Genomic DNA, 22,342 nt, shown 5'->3' with positions numbered 1-22,342 from the left:
TAGGCTCAATCCCCAGTGCTCAATCCCCGAGGCTCAATCCCTAGTACTACAAAACAACAGCAATAACAATAATAAAACACAAACAAAAAACACATTGCTTCCTAAAAGTCTCATTGTAGGGTTACTCCAGATAAATTAATCATTCCTTTCTCCCCATTCGCTGAATGAGAGAGTCTTTGGGATCATTCCCACGAGGCCCATGAAAGGGGTTGTTGTTCCTAAAAAGGATGTAAGAATTTAAGGATCCGTGTGTCGTGGGCAACATGACAACTTCTGTGGGTTCTTGGCTTCCATAGCAAAAAGAATTTCAACGTGCACAGTCAGAGATAAAGGCAGAAGTTTTAATTCAAGTAAAGATACACATTCAGGGGAAATGTTGGCCATCTCAAAAGCATAAGGGTGGCCCAGGAAGAGAGACCGAGGGCTGCAAAAGCTGCCCCAGAGCTGCCCCCAGACGGCCCAGAAATGGCCCCCAAATGGCTCAAAAATGGCTTCAAAATAGCAAAGAGCTATTATTTATTATTATTATTATTATTATTATTATTATTATTATTTTTGCAGGTCTGGGGATGGAACCCAGGGACATTTGACCTCCAAGCAACACCCCCTGCCCAATTTTTTATTCTTTATTTTGAAACAGGGTCTCAAATAGCAAAGAGCTATTATATTATTTATTTATTTATTTATTTTTTGCGGGTCTGGGGATGGAACCCAGGGGCATTCGACCTCCAAGCAACACCCCCTACCCAATTTTTTATTCTTTATTTTAAAACAGGGTCTTACTGAGTTGCGGAGGGCCTCACTAAGTAGCTAAGGCTGTCTGCGAACCGCAATCCTCCGGTCTCAGCCTCCCAAATGCTGGGATTACAAGCATGCGCCACCACGCCTGGCTACTTTTTTTTTTTTTTTTTTTTTTCTTAAATAAGGTTTACTAGAGAAGGGGTGGCTTTCTGGTTCACACAGGTGAGAATTCCTTTGGGCCAGGACTCCTTGGAAGTTGGGGACAGGGAAGTTGGGGCTGTTGAGTGCGGGGCTCTTTTTTAACAAAAAGTGACCTTTTTTGGTGGGGGGGTCTTCCTGGAGGCAGATTGAACTTTTTTTGTGTGTGTGTGGTGGTACTAGGGGTGGAACCCAGAGGCTTTCTACCTCTGGGCTATACTCCCAGACCATTTTTTAAAATATATTTTATTTGGAAACAGGGTCTCACTAAGTTGCTGCGAGCCTCACTAAGTAGCTGAGGCTGGCTTCGAACCCGTGCGATCTTCCTGTCTCAGCCTCCCAAGCGCGGGGATTACAAGTGTGCGCCACCACACCTGGCCAGATGGAACTTTTGACAAAAAAATGAAGCTCTCTCAGGTTTAATCACCTCAGGGATTTCCTGAGCCAGCCCATTTTGACTTAAAAGTGTGGGCCTGGCTTTTTAAGAATAACCAAGCTCTGTTAATTGAAGATTTCAGATATTAAAACTGTATCTTCCTTCCCTTCCCAACGCCTCTCCTTTCTACCTAACATTTTTATTTCTTCTATTCTACCTCATCAAGCGGGCTACAAGAATAAGACTAAGCTGCAGCTGAAATAAGCCAGGTGGAGACGCAGGCAGGGGGTGTGGAGCCACCACAGGAGAATCTCTAGGGAGTTCATCGATCGGGGCTTTCTGGGACTCAGGTATCGTGACTTGGTTGGGGTGCAGCCTGGGCAGAGGAGTGATGAGAATGTTCTGGAACCTCATACTGGCGATGGCTGCGGAGCACTGTGAATGGAGTCCGTGTCTCTGAGGGTGAGTGTATGTCTGCGGACCGCACCGCGCACACGCAAAAGTTCCTGGATTTGCTGGGCGTGGTGGGCACGCTTGTAATCCCCGCGCTTGGGAGGTGGAGACAGGAGGATCGCGCAGGTTCGAAGCCAGCCTCGCTGGCTTAAGAGACCCTGTTTCCAAATAAAAATATAAAATAGGTCTGGGAGTGTATCCCGGAGGTAGAAGGGCTTCCAGGAACCCCGGGACCACACAAAAAAATAGTTCCTGGATGATTCTATGGCGAGCCAAAGAGGAGACTCAACGAGCCCTGCTACCATTTGCAGATAATAAAGAATCAGTCGGAAGTCTTTTTAAATAGAATGCCAGAATGCTGGGCCAAAAACTCCAATTCCCTCGGTCTGGGTGGGGGCCAAGGAATTTGTGTTTTCGACAATCACTCCAGGTAATTATTTTAAAAAAATAATAATAATATTTATTTACCAGGCATGGTGGTGCACGCCTGTAATCTCAGCGCTTGGGAGGCGGCGACAGGAGAATCGCAGGTTCGTGGCCAGCCTCAGCAACTTAGCGAGGCTCCCCGCAACTTAGACCCTTGTTTCAGAATAAAAAATGAAACGGCTGGGGGTGTGGCTCAGAGGTAGAATGTTCCTGGATTCAATCCCCAGTACTACACACAAAACTTATGTATATTATTATAAAATTGGAAATAGTAGTCAAGTGTATATAGAATTCCAGAGCAAAACAATGCAAAGGTATAAATCATTGCAGTTTCTAAGAAAATATAAACAGTGCTTAATATCTAAATAAACTTTTTTTCTAAAGAAAATGAACTTAGTTTTTAACCAGGGGAGTTTCATTTTGTTTTCCAGATGCCTTAGCATAGTTCTTTAGAGTGAATTTTTAACAAAGAGATTAAGTTCAATGGCCATAGTATATGCTACTCAGATTTAGCGCGCGTGCGTGCGCGCACACACACACACACACACTATAAAAGTAGAAATGGCATTTAACAGCAATCACTACTGAACAGTTTCTAATTTGTCTAATTTTGGAGGTGGTAAGATGGAAAAAAATAGACATATTTGGAGAAAATGAGAAATATTTGGTAAAATTGCCTTTGCATTAGTTGTGCTGTAGGAATGATCGACTAACCTTGCCTCCCCATCTCCCCATGAATCAAACCTACATTTTACTTCTGAGCTGTACCCTTATCCCCCTTTTAAATTTTTTTTAGTACTTGGATTAAACCCAGGGGTATTCTACCCCTGAGCTACATTTCTTGCTCTATTGTATTTTATTTTGAAATGGGGTCTTCCTAAGTTACTGAGTCTCTCTAAGTTGCCAAAGCTGGTCTTGAACCTGTGATCTTCCTGTCTTGGCCTCCCAAATACTGGGATGACAGGTGTGTGCTTCCATGCCTGTCGGTTATTTTTCATTTTGAAATAGTGTCTCACAGCTGGGTGTGGTGACATGCTTGTAATCCCAGTCCTTGGAGGCTGAGACAGGAAGAATCTCAGGTTCTTGGCCAGCCTTAGTAACTTTGTGAGGCCCTCTGCAACTGAGACCCTATTTCAAAATAAAAAAATAAAACAGGGATGGGTGTATAGCTCAGAAGAGGTAGAGTGCTTCTGGGTTCAATCCCCAGAAGCGCATGCGCGCGCGCGCGCGCGCGCACACACACACACACACACACACACGAATCTTGCTAAATTGCCAAGGCTGGCCTCACTCCTGCAATCCTCTTGTCCCAGCCTCCCAAGGACTGGGATTATGGGTGTATACCACTAGGCCTGGCTTCTACTAACTTGTTTGAAGAGCCCAGGTTTATTATTGTTTTGTTTTTGCGGTACTGGGAATGGAACCCCGGGCATTCTACACCAGAGGTACACTCCTAGCCCTAGTATTTCTTTGTTTTGAAACAGGGTCTCACTAAGTAGCTGAGGCTGTCCGCAAACCACGATCCTCTCATCTCAGCCTCCCAATGCTGGGATTACAAGTGTGCGCCACCATATCTGGCCCCAGATATTCCTAACACAAAAGTTTGAGAAACCCATCTGCCTTAGTACTCCCAAATGTGAATAGTTATAAGACTCACCTGGGACTCTTGGACTTCTAGATTTCAGCCTTGTCAAAGCCTATTAATGAGGATCTCAGGGAGGGGCAGGACTAGTGACCTTAACAAGCTATCCAGCTACCGAGTCCTCTCAACCAGACAAGTCTGAGAAGCACCTGCTAGTCCAGTCCTTAATGTTGGCTCAAAAACAAAAACTCCTCTGAGCTTAAAAGTCAGATTCCCTACTGCCAGAGAAGCTGGTTCTGAGCTGTGGGGGAGCACGCAGAGCTTTGGGGTTTTGTTAAGACCCTGCCTCTGAGTTTGAGGAAGAACAGGCAAACCAGTAGCATCACCTGGAGAAAAACAAGATGAATTCTTTGTATTTTGTCCTTGACAGGAAAAACCGAGTGTGATAGGATGAATCAATTCATTTATTTCAGTCGTCTTTTTATTTATGCAAAACAATTTTACTCTGCAAGTTGTGAACTTTACTCTTATAAGGATGTCATGGCTTGTTTCTCTTTGCCTTGCCAGTATCCACGTTCTTATCTTGTGTTGAGTGTCTGGGGGCGGGGGTGGGGCAGGGGCCTGGCATTGGACAGAGAAGTGGAAGTGAGCTGGCTCTGCCTGTCCTGGCCACGAGGTTCTGGGCAGCCACGGTCAGGTAAGGTTTGACAATTCAGCGTTTATTCCAGATGTGAAGGAGACATCACAAGTGTTCATAATCTGCTGTAGCACGCACCTATAATCCCAGCTACTTGGGAAACTGAGGCAGGAGGATCATCTGAGCCCAGTACTTTGAGGTCAGGCTGGGAAACATTGCAAAATCTCAAAAAAGAAATGATTTATTTACCTGTCTGTTTCCTGGCTGGATGGAGAGCTTCTTAAGAACAGGAGCTTGATTTTATTTATTATGATATCTCCAGCAATTATCTCAGGGTCTGTCATGGAGAATTATAATTGTTGATAAAATTAGCAAAATAGATTTTCTTTTTATTTTTTAATTTATTTTTTAGACAGTCTTTTTATTTTTTTATTTTTATTTTGGTGGTACTGGGGTTCCTGGAAGCCCTTCTACCTCCGGGCTACACTCCCAGACCTATTTTTTTTTTTAATAATTTTTAAATTTGGAAACAGGGTCTCTTAAGCCAGCATGGCTGGCTTCGAACCTGCATGATCCTCCTGTCTCCACCTCCCAAGTGTGGGGATTACAAGCGTGCGCCACCACGCCCAGCCTTAGACGGTCTTTTTAAAAAGAACAAAACAAGCGAGTGTGGTGGTATATACCTGTAATTCTAGTACTTGGGAGGCTGAGTCAGGAGAATCACAGGTTCTATACCAGCCTCAGCAATTTAGCAAATCCTGTTTCAAATAAAAAAATAAAACAGGGCTGGTGATATATATATATGTAGTGATATATTTGGTGATATGATACATATGGCGATATGATATATATGGTGATATATATCTCAGAGGTAGAATGCCCCTTGATTCAATCTCCAGTACCAAAAAAAACTAAAAATAAATAATGGAGACTTCCGGGAAGATGGCGACCGAGAAAAGCGGGGCTTAAGAGCCCCGCTAACAACTAATCTCCATTACCACAAAATCAGCGCCTTTCATAGCCAGAAAACACCATCAGCAGAGAAACAAAAAAATCACCAGGCTCCAGAGAGAAAGCGGACTGAGAACAGAGCTCAGAGCCACAGAGGAGATACACCGGCCTCACGCCTGAGACCGTGGCAGCAGCGCCATACTGCCGGCGGCAGCGGCGACTTCACCGGACAGCTACAGCAAGCTGAGGTGAGCCGCTGCGGAAAGCCAGGCGGGATTTCTCGGCGAAGGAACATCTAAAGCTCCCAGTGGCTGAGCTCAGCACACGCTGCAGGGATTCAGAGTGGAAATCAAAACCAAGAAGAAATACGCCATCCTCACGGCCGATGGCATAGCAGCGGCACCATATTGCCACTGGCGGCAGCAGCAGAGAATTCACCGAATCCAGTACAGCTACATCTGTGTACTCAAGAACAGTGAGTCAAATTGCGGGCCACAAAGGAGAAATCCCAGTACTGTACTCCCTGGGACTTGACCCAGTGGGGGAGGGGCGGTGGCAGAGATATCACACCATAGGAGAACGTGCAACCCGGCACCCCCCACAGTCTAAAGCAGCCTCTATCGACTCTCTGGGCCAGAGACACTGTGATACAACCCAGTAAAGGAGTAGTGGGGTCTGAGATACTACAGACTCGAGATCCAGAACACCTTAAGTGAAGTCATAGTGACCCAAGGGAAGAACCCAGAGAAGGCACAAACTTCCGAAGTCATGGAAAAGAGGAATAACACTGGAGCAATGAATGCCCACAACCCCACAACATCAGAACCCGATAAAACAGAAAATCAGAGATTTCTAGAAGATCAAATCAGGAAAATAACTGTAGAAATAATAGAGGTGCTTCGAAAAGAACTCAGAGAGAGCCAAAAAGAGATAAAGGATGCAATTAATGAAGTAAAGGCCTCAATTCAAAGCACAAACAACCGATTAGACCACATGGAGAACAGAATCTCGCTCTTAGAAGATGATCATTCCAAAAATGAACACATAGTTTCTAATCTAGGAAAAAATATCCGACAGCAGGAATCTGATATTGAAGAAATATGGGCCCATTTTAAGAGAGCTAACCTAAGAATCATTGGAATAGAGGAGGGAAAAGAAAGTGAAACCAAAGGGATCAACAATCTCTTCAAGGAAGTAATAGCAGAAAAATTTCCAAACATAGAGCAAGAGGTTGATACACAGATCCAGGAAACTTATAGAACTCCCTTTAGACAGGATGGGAGAAGAGGCTCCCCACGCCACATAATTGTCAAAATGACCAATGTGGAAGCCAAGCAGAGAATCTTAAAGGCAACAAAAACAAAGGGCCAAGTGACATTCAGAGGCAAACCAATTAGAATCACTCCAGACTTCCCAAACCAAGTCATGAGAGCCAGAAGGGCTTGGAGTAACATATTCCAAACTCTGAAAGAAAACAACTTCCAGCCAAAAATTTCCTACCCAGCAAAACTTTCTATCAAATTAGATGGAGAAATAAGAAGCTTCCATGACAAACAGAAACTGAAGGAATTTATGTCTTCAAAACCAGCACTAGAGAAAATACTCAAAGAGATTAACTACAAAGAAGAAATAGGTAACACACACCAGAACCAGAGAAACAAGAGTTTCCATCCAACAGACAACTAAGACTGGTTATCTGTGGAGATTCATTATTTATGTTAGTCTTTTACCTATCTCTAAATGGTATTGTTTGCCTTTATTGTTGTTAATTTTTAGGATTTCTAGTTGGAATATTAATATACCTTCAGATATAGCATTTGTGAAATATTTTATCCCATTCTGTTAGTAACTGTTAACTCTGTTTACATTGTCTTTGGATATACAATATTTTTTTTTTAGGGAGTTTGTATACTCTTCTGTTGCCTGTGCCATTGAAATCATATCCAAGAAATCACTGCCAATTTCAATGTTGTGAGGTCTTATGACCCAGATTTTCTCCTAAAAGTTTATAGTCTTAAGATTTATATTTAGGTCTTTTATCTATTTTGAGTTAATATTTGTATATGGGATTAGGTAAGGGTCCAACTTTATTCTTTTCCATGTAATTATTATGTTTCAACAATATTTAGTTAAAAGATTATTTCCACCACCAAATGTTCGTGGAAACCTTGTCAAAAATAACTTGACAATATGGGGAAGAATTTAGCTCTAGGCTTTTATTTAACTCCAATGGTTTATATATCTGCCTTTAGAATAGTACTACACTGTTTCAATTATTGTAGCTTTATATGGTTTGAAATCAGAAAATATATATCTTCTAGCTTTGTTCTTTTTCAGGATTGTTTTGGGTATCTAGAGTCCATTTTCCATATTAGGATAGATTTTTTTCTGAAAAATAAATATATAAATATATAATAGTTTCACCTAAAAAAATAGAAAAAAAATATTCTCTGGTAAGAAAGAAAGTAAAAAGAAATATTGAAATGTTTAAGTCATCAAAAGCTTGGTATCAGACAAATGAAACTGTTATGTGAGATTATCATTTTTAATTTTGGATAAATTGCTATAATACTAGATGTCAACCACTAAGCCAAGCATGGGAGGGAGGGATGGGGAGAGAATGGGGTGGGGTTTGGGTGGGGCCTGACTGGGCGATATGTGCATGTATGTCTACAAAAGTTTGTATCCCACTATGATGTATGAATACAGTGCACCAATAAAAAAATGGAGTAAATCTAAATTTATAGGATTATAAAGTGCTATACAGATAACTCATATGTTCATATAATTCACATATTTTGATATATCAGTGTTAGTATCCTTCACAACAACCCATTGTTGAAAGTGTTTATGGAAATCACCATTGGTGACCTCGTTTGGGCAGAGGTAGACCACTGTGTTACCTGGTCCTCCTAAAATGTAGCACCTGAGCCAATGTTCTGAAAAAAATCTCTTTCTTTCAATTCAACCCAAGGGCATTCTACCTTCAAGCTATATTACCAGCCCCTTTTTATGTTTTGTTTTGAAACACAGTCTTGCTATGTTGCTGAGGCTGTTCTTGAACCTGTGATCCTCTAGTCTCAGCCTCCCAAGTACTAGGATTACAGGTGTGCACCACCACACCTGCCAAAACACTCATTTTTCAAAGGCAGCTTGAACTTGGGTGACTCGTGTTTCAGGACCTTGTTTAACCACAGACAGTGCTTGCTGCAGTTCATCTTTTTCTCTAAAGAAACCATGTCCCGGGGCCTTTGTCTAAACTAAAAGTGACAGTGTGGCACTTAAAATGCAAAACATATTCTGAATCAATGGGGAATAAAAAGAACAGGACCGATTTCCCCATATGTCTAAAAGAGAGTGGCAGCAGAGATTGTCATTTTATTTGGAATTCTGCCTCACATGCTAGAATTTTTCAACATGAAAAACTGAGGTTTAAGTTAGCTTAGAAGCATAGAAAATATTTTGTTGCTGACGTTTGGTTCATGTTAAGATGGAACAGAAAAACCCTTCCTTCCCAAAGATTTTAGAAAGCCATAATCACAACCTGGAAGAGTCCAGCTGACAGTGAATAGGGGTTGACACACAATCACCTCCCCCCACCCCCAGCATCCACAGGGGATTTATCCTAGGACCCCTGTAGATACCAAAATCTGTGGTATAAGAGACACAAGTCGTCTATACAATGGCAGAGTATAACACAACATAAATGCTATGTAAGTATTGTTATGTGTATTGTTTTTATTTATGATACTGGAGATTACACCAGGAGCACTCTACCACTGAGCTATACTCCCCAGCGCTTTTATATTTTTATTTTGAAACAAGATCTCACTAAGTCACTGTGCTCTGGCCTTGAATCTACAGTTCTCTTATCTCAGCATCACAACTACTGGAATTATAAGTGTGTACCGCTGTACCCAGCTTTATTATTGGGTTTTTGTTTGTTTGTTTGTTTTTGCAGTACTGGGGATGGAATTCAGGGGCATTCTACCTCCGAACTATACTCCCAGCCCTATTTTTTATTCTTTATTTTGAAACAGGATCTGAGTTGCAAAGGGCCTCACTAAGTATCTGAGGCTGTCCGCGAACTGGGATCCTCCTGTCTCAGCCTCCCAAATGCGGGGATTATAAGTGTGCGCCACCACGCCTGACTCCCAGCTATATTGTTTTTAAATAATAACAAAAGCCTATACACACTGGGTACAATTTTTTCAAGTGTTTTTGATCCTAGGTTAGTCAAATCCCAGGATGTGGAAACTCTAGCTAGGGAAGGCTAACTTTCCTCTGGATCCAGAGAGGATCTGCTTTGGGTCTCATCATCCTTCCCACCGTTTGAGGGATTTAATGAAGCATCCAGCTGTAACACCCACTGATAGTCTGGAACATTTATTGAGTGCGCCGCAAACTCCAGGCTGGTCTTCCCTGCTGGCTGTAGGCTTCAGTTGCTGGCCTGTTGGTGTCTGGGTTTTACTTTTGTTACATCCATTTAGTGGAGACGCTGTGGAAGAATGTTCACTTCCATAGGATGTGCTGTCTGTGAGCATCAGTACGTAGGTGACATCTATGTGCGATACTTGCTCCTCTGAGAGCTGTACCCTTCCTCACCACGTGGCCACTTTGGAAGGTGCTCTTTTCTTATATGATCCCATCCCATAATCCAAGCTAGGCTGAATAAATTCCCTGAATTTACTGTTATGTAGGGAAAGCTAGTCTACTGCAGTAAATAATGGAGACAGAATGGAGAGAGGATGAGAAGAGAGACCGAAGCGATCTGGGACCAAGGCTTTGGAACCCTGGTCCCAGAGTTTCTTGGGCTCAACAACATCCCCGTTGGTTTGGTTGTTTTAGCTCTCCTCGGATTAGTTCTCCAAAATGATAAATCCTGGTTTCCACCGAGGTTGTTCAGAGAAGTGTTTCTATCACTTGAAGCCAAACATAAGCAATATTGAGAGTAATTTATGGTCACCTTCAGGGAAAATTCTTTCTCTGGAATGGACTCGCATGATTTGTATCTCTGCATTCTAGTTGCTTGCCAGAAACAGTGTTACCTGAACGACACTCATCATTAAAGCCTACTAGAGGAGATAAAATAGAACGAAGTTTAATAAAGGCTTGTTTTCTCCCTTAAAATAAAAAGTGACCCACGAGGGAACGCTTTAAAAATAACTTTCATAAAACTGATGGTTAACTTGAATGACATTCAAAGAAAATAGCACACGTTCAGTATCTAGCATAGCTCGGTATACAGTGGGCATCTACTGTCTGCTCCCTCTGCTGACAGATAAAGAGGCCCAGTTCTTTCTCCACAGCAGTTCATGGTCTCGAGCGGTGGTTTTCAAAGCGTGGTCTCCAAGTCTCTGCAGCTGCTGCATCTGGGAACTTGCTAGAAATGTAATCAGGAACTCTGGGGAGGTACCCGGCAATCTGTTTTAACAAGCTCTTCAGGTGGTACTGATACAGATAAATTTAAGAACTAGTCTAAGGATTTCATTTTATATCTATAGATCTGCTAATCCAACCTCCTTTCTCAGTAATGGCACACTTTGTGATCGACAGTAAAAGCTTGAGCTCAACTCTCAATTTATTTTTTTATTTTTGCTGGTCTGGGGATGGAACCCAGGAACATTCAACCTCCGAGCTAGACCCCCTGCCCTATTTTTTTATTTTTTATTTTGAAACAAGGTCTCACTGAGTTGCAAAGGGCCTCACTAAGTAGCTGAGGCTGTCCATGAACCACAATCCTCCGGTCTCAGCCTCTCAAATGCTGGGATTACAAGCGTGGGCCACCACACCCAGCCCCACTCTCAATTTAAATGAATGAAAATGGAAATCATTTTGATGTTTCTGAACAATTAAAACCAAGCATAGAAATCCTGGGGGAAAAAAAAATCACTTCTGTCCCTGCCCCAAGGCCAGCAATAAAGGTAAGTTGTAAGCTGGGCGTGGTGGCTCACTTGTAATCACAGTACTTGGGAGACTAAGACTGGAGGATCACAGGTTTGAGACCAGCCTCAGCAATATAGCGAGACTCTAGGCAATCCAGAGAGACTCTGTTTCAAAAACAGAAACATAAAGCAAGGCTGGGATGTAGCTCAGGAGTAGAATGCCCCTTGGTTCAATCTCGAAAACCAAAAAAAAAGAGAGGAAGTGTGTGCTTTTGGCCTTTCTGAAGTTTATCCTAGCAGATAAGACAACATATGGAATGACTTGGAGGGCTGGTTCCTGCAGACTAGACTCTGTTTTGGCACCACCTCACTCAAACCCAATCTATCTATGGTCAGGGAGCCTGTGCCAGGGCCTCCGTAGGGAGGTGTCTGAGAAAAGACAGCGATAGCAGTCCTCAAACCACATCAGAAGGCGGGCTCTCTTCTTCTCCTAATAAAACTTACCACTTGTGAAAAGGGAGATAGAGGGATAAATGAGACTGAGTAAAATCAAACTCTTTACAGACAAAGAATTCTTCCACCCTCTGAAGTTCTGATATTCACAAGGCTGACAAGACTGTCTCCTGGCTGGCTTCTCTTGTAGAAGTTTTCTGATTTGTTCTTTTCTATCCTTTGGTTCCTTTATCACGCTCCCCCTTATTTTGCTACTGGGGATTGAACCCAGGGACATTCAATTGCCAAGTGACACTGCCAGTCCTATTTTTTATTTTTTTGCTTTGAAAAAGGGTCTCGCTAAGTTGCTGAGGCTGCCCACAAGCCCGCGGTGCTCCTGTCTCAGCCTCTGAGTACTGGGATCACAGACGTGCATCTCCATGCCTGGCTTAGGCCGTGTTTTCTTACCTGGTGTTGAGAGCATTTCGGGTGAAGGGCGGAGCCGCAGTCTTCTTGAGGTCTATCTGGAGGTTGTATAATTCCCTTCTGCTGTGGTTTACTAAGCAAGGCCACGGTGGGAGGAGATGAGGACACAAAACGCACAGAGAGGATGTTGGCTGACCGGGGGCCACACAGTTAGGTTACTGTCAGAGCGTAGGTAATAGACACCTCGGAACTGAGAAGTCGTGGCAGCAGAGAAGAGCAGATATTGAGGACACAAGAATCAGCCCTGCAGTGGGAAGTTATATATTAAAGCCCACATGAGAGACACAGGCGAAGTCCATTGCAGAGCAGGTTGCAGGTGCTGCCGATGCTCTTGGTACTCTCCCTCCTCCCCCTTAGCTGCCAGCCTTCGTCCCCCAGCTTCTGGGAGTGTCTGCTAATAACAGCTCACAGCTGTACCTTTTTCTGGAAAATTGCCCTTGACCAAACAGGAGCTGTCTAGAAGGAAAAGAGATCCACCGCGCCCCATGACTGATTGGCACAGGGAAGAAAAGGGGGCTCCTCGCCTCCAGGTGGGATTGGCTCCAGAGCATCCCTGCAAGAACAGGCTGTCTCCAGGTGAGTCTGCATCCCTGCATGGCTGGGTCTCCTGCCGGTGCTGCTCCTTTTGCCTCCCTTCTGAGAGGATGCTTCAGCTAAGGAACAAGCCTAAGAAGAGAGGAGAGAAAATATTCAAAGAAGCGCTAGAATGCCTTCCTTCCTTCCTTCCTTCCTTCCTTTCTTCCATAGGAATTGAATCCAGGAGCATTCTACCTCCAAGCAATTCCACTAGCCATATTTTGTTTATTTATTCATTTATTTATTTATTTAAATTTTTTGCAGTACTGGGGATGGAACCCAGGGGCATTTTACCTCTGAGCTACACCCTCAGCCCTATTTTTTATTCTTTATATTTGAAACAGGGTCTCACTGAATTGCAGAGGGCCTCACTAAGTAGCTGAGGCTGGCCATGAACCTGGATCCTCCTGTCTCAGCCTCCCGAATGCTGGGATTACAAGTATGCACCACCACGCATGGCTTATTTTTATTTTAAAACAAGTCTTGCTAAGTTTCTGAGGCTGGCCTCAACTCTGCAATCCTCCTGTCTTATCCTCCCAAGTACTGGATTTATAGCCCTGAGATACCACAGCTGGCATGGAATTTTGAATTTTCAACTTGAAAAATGAAAGTTTTAAATTAAAACAATCAAAGATGTTATGACTTTAAACAACCATTAACCGAGTAAAAAAAGTACCCCTCCCTTCTTATGTACTGGGGATTGAATCCAGGAGTGCTCTATATTTGAATTGTACCTCAGTCCTTTTTATTTTAAGAGTCTTACTTAGTTGCTCAGGCTGACCTCGAACCTGTGATCCTTCTGTCCCTGACTCCTAAGTCCGTGGCACTACGACTGGCAGGTGCTAGATTCCTAATGGGCTTTGCCTCTGAATGTTTTCTTATGCCCTTTTCTTGGTCCATTTTCAGTTTGTGTTTCTTGCTACTTTTTGTCTTCTCCCCTATGAATTAATTTTTCTTCTTAAAGATTTTTTTCTGCACAAGTACATAGATTTATTTAGGAATACTTAGATGATTCTTTCTGTGGGCCCGAGTAGATTTATCTGTCATAGATATGGCGTTTACAGACAGGAAGCCAGCAAAACAGACTCGGCCTCCAAATATGACGACCTCGACCTTACGAAGTAGTAGCAGCTGCCCTACGAACAAAGGACGTGAACGGTGAGTGTGAAGGCCTGGCCCGGTCAACAGGGGTCACTTTGGCTGTTCAGCTTCTATTCAGCCCCCCACGCACACACCACCAGAGTCCTCCTCTAGGACCACGCCCCGCCCCTCCCCTCAGCCCACCTGCTTCCGGTGTGGCTCCCCTGCCCATTCAGAGGGGAGAGCCCGAAGCCCAGATTAAACCACTCAGCACGCTATTACCCTCAGCCCATGCTCGTTCACAGTTTCATACCTCAAGGCAGGCCGATCGGAGACAAGCTCACCCAATTCAAGATTTCCCTTGAGTTTTCTAAGAAGGCCGTTCCGGCTATTTTATCCTTCTGGTGTGAGTCGGAAGGACATATGGCCAGGAGAGCTGCAGCCCTCTTTTGTGGGTGAGGAAAGACTCCGTGCAAAAGGAAGTTATCTGTGCTGGGTCCTGACGTCATCGTAGGACCTCGTGCACCCAGCTGCGCCTGGTGCTCCTGGACTGTGCAATGGCGCGAACCAATGCATGCCTTTAACTTTTCTCCTCTCAAGCCAGTTGGAGTTGGATCCTGCAAGAGACTCAACTAAAATACATTGCATTTTATTAATTTATTTATTTTTGTTATGAAACTCTTGTGAAGAAGACACCGGCTTCCTGTTTGTCACACAAATGCAGTGGGTATGAAGTGAATATTAAATCGGGCTGCAGCTTCTTAATGAGAAAGACTGTAAGTTAAGACGGGCGTGGTGGTGCACGCTTATAATCCCAGTACTTGGGAGGCTGAGACAGGAGGATCCCAGGTTTGCAGCCAGCCTCAGCAACTTAGTGAGGCACTCCGATATTTGGTGAGACCCTATTTGAAAATAAAAATAAATAAATACAAATAGATCTGGGATATGTGGCTCAAGGTAGAATGCGCCTGGGTACAATCCCTAGTACCTCCCCCATTACACACACACACACACACACACACACACACACACACACACACTATAAGTCAAAAGGAGATGGAGTTGACTGAAATGAAAGACCGAGAGGAGAGTGAAATGCATGAACTCTTCCCAATCCTGCCACAAAGTCACTCCGAGACTCCTGGTTCACATTAGGCAAAGCCGGGTGACAGGCCCGTGGGAACTCTGAACTATGCTTGTAACTTTTTAGTAAACCTTAAGTTATTTCAAAAGAAAAAGAAAAACAACTGCTAGGCACTTTAGTATAAATTTTACTGAAACTATAAATCATCATTGAGACAAATGAATCAAGACCTAATTCAATGGGGAAATAACTCATATTTTTGGATTGATGGCTTTGATAGTTTAAATAGTCAAGTTTTTCAGTGATCTGTCAATTTGGTGTAATCCCCTCCCCCCACATTAAAGCAGGTCTTGTGTTCCTTTGGAAATTGATAACTCCATTTTGTATGGAAATTCAAAGGCTAAGATAGCTAAAAGCAGTCTTGAAGAATGTAGTAGATATCAAGACTCACCATAATGTACTGTAAATAAAAAAGTGAAGATGCAAAGATAGGCAGAGACCAGAGCAGACAGCGCAGAAGTCAGCCATATATGGTCACTAGATTTATGACAAAGGGACAATAAAGCATAAAAGAAAGAATGGTCTTCATAAATACCACTGAATCACAAAGGAATAATGAATATGCTATATGATGCATACAAATCAATTCCACATGTAATCTATAAAAACAAAGCCCCTAAAAGAAAACAAGACATCCTCATGACCTCAGTGTAGGCAATTATTTCTCAAACAGGACACAGAAAGCTCAAACCACAAAGAAAATAGTGATAAATTGGACTACATTAAAATTAAGCACCTCCTTTATCAAAAGAACCCATAGAGAGAATGAAAAACCCATAACATACGAAAAGCACATATTTCATAGATCTGACAAAGGTATCCAGAATACATAAATGACTCCTACGAATCAAGAAGACGATTCGACAGATACCTTCAGTACACAAAGCGATATGGATGAATCTTACTCCCATGACGAGATGGGAAAGCCAGCCATAGAATTATATATTGTGTGATTCAAAAGCCGGCAAAACTATTTTATGGCCACGATGATTACCTTCAACAAGGAGGCTTAGTAACTGGGCAGTGGCACAAACGAGGGTGCTTCTGGGTTTCTGTTAGTATTTTATTTCCAGATCTGAATGCTGTATAAAGGGATGTATTCATTCATGAGTTGTACACTTTTCTTTTTCTACACTATACTTCAAGATGAGTTTATTAGATGCTATCCGATTTAAAAAGAAAAGTCTAAATTGCTGTTGATGCCATCATTATAATATCTACTGCTGCATAACAATCATTCCAAAACTTGGCAGCTTGAAACAACAAACATTATCTCACATGGTTTCTATGGGTCAGGAATTTGGGAGTAGATTAGCTGTGCAGTGCCGGCCCTGGGTCTCTTGTGAGGTTGCGGTCACATTGTTGGCTGGGGCATCTGAAAGCTCGCTGGGGCTGGAGGTCCATGTCTGAGCTCATTTGTATTGCTGGAGGCCTTCTGTTTCTTGCTAGCTGTTGGCTGAGTCTCGGGTCCTTGTTGAGTCACTCTTCATAGGCTGCCAGTGCCCTTGCAACATGGTGGCTAGTTTCCCCGAGAGCAATTGAGTCAAGGGGAAAAGAGCCCAAGATGAAAGCCACAGCATTTTTAAAGTAACCTAATTGCAGAAGCCATATACTGTCCCTTCTGTGCTATTGGCCAACCATAGTGCAGCAAGAAGGGACTCCGGAGGGCCTGCATAAGAGCAGGTGGGTCACCGGGGGTCATCTTGTTTCCTGGCTCCAGCCCCATCTTCCTCTCTGCGCCTCGCTAGAGTACCTGCCCCACTTCCAAGATTCTCAAACTTCCTCGCCTTCCCGCTAAAAGTGATTAATTGGCACAAAAAAAAAATCTTTTTTTCTTTTTTGGTGGTACTGGGGTTCCTGGAAACCCTTTTACCTCTGGGCTACACTCCCAGACCCATTTTTTATATTTTTATTTGGAAACAGGGTCTCTTAAGCCAGCCAGGGAGGCTGGCTTCGAACCAGTGTGATCCTCCTGTCTCTGCCTCCCAAGCGCGGGGATTACAAGCGTGCGCCACCACGCCCGGCCACAAAAAAAATCTTTATTTGCTTTCAAACTGGTGATCCATTGGAAGAACTTGCTGGTCGGGATGAGGAGACCCTTGGGAACAGGGACAAACTCTTCAGCAGACATTTGTGCTACAAAGACAAGCCTTCTGGCATGTGATTTCAGAAACTGTAGCAGACCTCCCCACTCTACTACCTCAGCATAACTCCACCTCTGCAGCCAGAAATACCATCAAGTAGAAACCCATGCCATTATCCCAACATGTTTTCTGATCAAGCAGAGCACATTTTCAGAACAGTAGAGCAGTGCTCCCAAACTTGGCTGCTCATTAGACTCTCTTGGGAAGCTCTTAAATTTATTAACTCCTGACTCAGGACCCCCTCCCTGCCTTGGCTCCCAGAATCTGCATTTGAGAAGACTTGTCCAGAGGTTCTGAGAGAGTCAGCCCAGCATCTCACAGTGGGATTTGGAAAGCACTGAGATACACACACCATCAGAGTGTATGGGTTTCAGAATCCTTCTGGACGGTGGGTGCCAATGTAGTGGTATTTGTCTGCAAAAAGCTGGTTTCCTTTCCACCTCCACCCACTCAATGTGCCAAGTGAGATAGCGCTTCTCGGCCTCTTTGAATGCCTTCATGCCCCTCTGCCTGCTCTTCGGTCCCCATTGCGTCAGCCTTGAAGGTGGAGAGGCCTGTCAGCACCGTGGGCTTGTGATGGGAGCCACAGGATCAACTTTATCTCCTCAGCTTCAGACTCTGCTGTGTGAATCCAGGCTAAGAGGGGTCCTGTGACTTGTTAAGAGGACACACGGCCAACTCTTGACCCAGACAGGAGATGCTTCCCCTTGGACAATAAAAGGACGCTCTGCCTTGTAGAGTTGCCACTTCACATAGGTGAGATTACAGCGTGTGGACTGGATAATCCAGAAACTTATTCTGACCCGTGGAAAAATATTTTAGGCATGTGAAAGTTCTTATAGGAAAAAAAATTTAAAGCCAGTATTTATTTTTTCATTCGCTCACTGGACAAATATGTGTTGCGCCGGGACGTCTTGTCTCCTACACCCCTCCCTCGCCCCACCCCAGCCTCACGACTCCACTGCTTCTTGTAGAGCAAATGGGCTCCTACTGCCTCAGGGGTCCGCTGCCGCTGCGCCCTCAGCCCAGAGCACTCTGACCGGGTACTTCCTGGCTGACTTCCTCACCTCCTCCAAGGCTTTGCTTGAATCTCACCTCACCTCATGGCTGAACTTTATAATTTATTATGTTTTGCATCCTAAGTTCATGTTCTTGGATGTAAATGTCATCAGGGTAGAAATCTTGGTTTTGCTATACATCCCAAGTACCTAGCACAGTGTCTGGCACATCATAGACACTGGTAAGTATTTGTTGAATGGATAATTTGGGTGCTGGATTAGTGGCAAACAATACATATAGTCTCACTGCTGTTAATGGAGCTTATGGTTTATTGAAGGATATCATTAAATAGTTGTAGAAATGCTTATTTAGTGATAACTGTGTAGGCTAAGAAGACAATGTATGCTGTCCTCTAAGAGTGGATGAAGGATAAGACATAGTTAGCGGGTGAGGGATAGTGTGTTGAGGCAGCAACAGTCAGTGGAAGACCAGAGGAAGGCAGAGGGAGACCCTCCCAGATTTCAGGTCGTCTTTAGTAGTCTCGCTTCTTACAGCAGCTGAGAATGATTATGGTTTTCCCCATAGGTGCCTCTCCTTGCTATTGAAGTAGCTATTTCAAATTAAGTTTCTGAAAAATCTGTAAACCATTTACCCTACCTCTAGTGTCAAGGTCTGAACATCAATCTCAGATTTTTCCTGCTTTTTTTTTTTGGTGAATAATATTCTTTATCTTCTGAACATCACCTTAACCAGATGAAAACAAATATAAGTTTTCTCACCTCTTGGATCAGTCCATGGAATAAATAAAGCTTGCATATTCTTGGCAATAAATCAGCAGCTTCAGAGATGTCATCAGGAGGTCGAGAGACACGTGTTCGTCTCACGAAACAAATCCACATGAAGGCTGACGTAGAAATACTTGGTGATGAGATGGGTAATTCCCCAGGTGTTGAGTCGCACACTTGAAGTTAAGTACTTTTCACAAGGCAAGTAAAGAACACAGATTCTTTATTCGGGGATTAGAAGGTCAAAGCTGTAACCGTGAGTCACCTGTAAGAGATCAGCTGGCTGCATGAGGCAGTTTCCCCCCCTCTTCATTTTTCAGAAGAATAAACACATTTGTAAGAAAATATACAAGTATGGCTATTGAGCCAGTGGTAGACTGCGAAAAAGATTACAAAATCTCATGGGTACTAATAAACCTAAAAAAACCACTTGGTGGCAGGACATGGTACTGGATGTCTGTAATCATAGTACTTGGGAAGCTGAGACGGGGGATTGCAGGTTCAAGACCAGCTTCCGCAACTTAGTGAGACTCTCAGTAACCTAGTGAGATCTGTTTCAAAACAAAAAAAAATTATAAAAGGGGCCAAGAGTGTAGTTCAGGGATAAAATGACCCTGAGTTCAGTCCTGAGTGCCACAAAATAGGTAAGTAAATAAATAAAAATAAAAATTATAATTGAAAAGGAATCCACTTGCTAACACACTGTTAGGAACTCAATCTCTCTTTTAAACTTTTCTCTTTTTTTAAAATTTTGTTCTTTCTTTTTAAAACAATTTTGTGGTGCTGGGGATTGGGCCTTGAGCATGCAGGTCAAATGTTGAGCTACCCCCTCCTACCCTTGCCAAGAGAACTCAGTCCTTGAACTGGAAACAGGAGGGGGAAAAATCGTTTCTTAAGCTCTGTTTACAACTTCAGACCTGCCCAGAAGGCAAGCCACAAAGGGCATTTGAGAGCCAAACTTCATGCCTGCAGGAGGAACACATAGGATCTTGCACTACTAATAAGGTCTTATTTCAGGATGTGGCCACTTCAAAGGAAGCAGTAACTTGATCTCAGAATGTCCTTCTGTATCAGTCAGGAGAGGCTAGCTTATGCTGCTATAACAACAGTGGCAGCAACAACAAAAATAAAAAAAATCCACAATCTCAGTGGCTTAAAACAATAATCTATTTCCTTCCTTCCTTCCTTCCAATACTGCATGTCCATTTTGAGTTGTGCAAAAGTTATTGGCTTATTATACCTAGGAATTCTTGCTGACGGAGCAATTACTGTCTCTAACACGTGGAACAAAGGACCAGAAGAAAGCTGGGTGTGGGGGTAGACACCTGTAATCCTAACTACTCGTGAGACTGATGTAGAAAGATTGCAAGTTTGAGGCCAGCCTTGAGAAACTTAGCAAGACCCTGATTCATAATAAAATAAATAAATAAAATGAACTGAGAATGTAGCTTCGTGGTAGGGGGCTTGCCTAACATGTATGAGGCCTTGGGATACATCCCCAGTACCAAGAAGAAGAATAAGAAGAAGGAGGAGGAGAAGAAGAAGAAGAAAAAAACAAAAAGAAAAAAATACAGAGGAGAAAAAAAGCTCTGGCTGGCCTCACACTGGTAATTAATTGTTCATAACTCATACATAAGAGGTTCCATGGCTCCACATAACCCCAAGGGGACCAGGAAATACAATCCTACCATATTCCTGAAAGGAGGAAAACCAGAAATACTTGGCAAACAGCTTTAATAGCTATCATGCCAATTCTTCACTTGGCTAGTTGTCACTGGGTGTAACACCCTCTCTGAAAGAGATGGGAGTGCTTCTTTGCAAGGGTCAAGAGAGCCTGGAAACTGCTCTCCCTCTGATATGAGAAAGACACAAGTTTCTGCAGAGTCAGACAGGGAGCAACAGAAGGGGCCTGAAAACCCGCATCTGTTATACCCTGTTGTTTGGGTTTCTGATAAAGGTTTATGCTTTTGCTACCCACCATTTTCTTTCTCCCTCTCTTTCTCCTTTCCTCCTTTCCTTTTTTTCCAGATTGAACCCAGGAGAGTAGTTCTACTTCTGCACTATATCCCCAGCCCTATTTTATTTTATTATTTATTTATTTATTTAGTGGTACTGGGGTTCCTGGAAACCCTTCTACCTCTGGGCTACACTCCCAGACCTATTTTATACTTTTTTAAAATTTGGAAACAGGGTCTCTTAAGCCAGCGGGCTGGCTCCAAACCTGTGTGATCCTCCTGTCTCCACCTCCCAAGCGCAGGGATTACAAGTGTGCGCCACCACGCCCAGCTTTTATTTTTTTATTTCATTTTTGTGGGTTTGAGGATGGAACCCAGGGCCATTTGACCTCCGAGCTTCACCCCCTGCCCTATTTTTTATTCTTTATTTTTGAAACAGGGTCTCACTAAGTTGCAGAGGGCCTCATTAGGTAGCTAAGGCTGTCCCTGAACCGCAATCCTCCAGTCTCAGCCTCCCGAATGCTGGGATTACAAGCGTGCACCACCATGCCCGGCTCCTATTTTATTTTTTAAACAGAATCTTGCTAAATTGTTGATGGTCTCTTTAAGTTGCTGTGGCTGGCCTTGAACCTGTGATCCTCCTGTCTCAGCCTCCTAAGTATTGGAATTACAGGTATGTGCTGCCACACCTGGCTCCCACTGTTTTCTTTAGTCCATATTCTACATTGTTGTTCATTGTATCTGTCAGGCTAGACTTAGTTCTGCTGTGGTTGCAAACTGCTCCAAAATCTCAGGTGTTTATTGTCTGAAAGGTTTGTTTCTCTTCCATGCTACGAATCCATCCTATATGGTGTCTCAAAGACCCCATTGCCATGTTCCCACAATCCTACTCCAGATGGAAACAGATATGGTCTCTTCAGGTTTATTCTTGGAACTAACACGTCACTTATGCTCCAAGTTCACCGTCACCACATCTAGTTTTAAGAAAGCAAGAAAGTGCAGTCCTGCCCTTGCCCAAGAAAGAGGAAAGCCTAGGAAAGGCCTGTGAGCAATTCCAAAGACTACCCATTCAATGTGTCACAGAACACACTCTTTTGAGTGGAATTGTTATAATTGTTAGGAAATGCCTAGGTTTGGTGACTGGTTTCATGGCATTGAGCATGTGAAGAAGAATTGGACTTTCCTTGAGCAGTTTAATGTCTAAAACCATCCCCACCATTTCTACTCAGTCCCTCTTTGTACCTATAAGAATGTTTTGAGATAAAGCAAACATGAATTACTATCCCTTTTTATTTTATTTTGCTTTTGGTGTGGATTGGACTCAGGTCTCAAGCATGCTAAGCATACACTCTACCACTGAATTCCACCCCCTACCTCCTATTCCCATTTTTTTTTTTTTACTTTTGTGGTACTGACAGTGGAACCCAGGGGCTTTTCTACCTCCAGGCTACACTCCCAGACCTATTTTATACTTTATTTGGAAATAGGGTCT

This window comes from Muscardinus avellanarius (assembly GCF_963383645.1).
Source record: "Muscardinus avellanarius genome assembly, chromosome: 6".
Lineage (NCBI taxonomy): Eukaryota > Metazoa > Chordata > Mammalia > Rodentia > Gliridae > Muscardinus > Muscardinus avellanarius.
The sequence above is the reverse complement of the archived record's forward strand: the minus strand, read 5'-3'. Positions refer to the sequence as shown.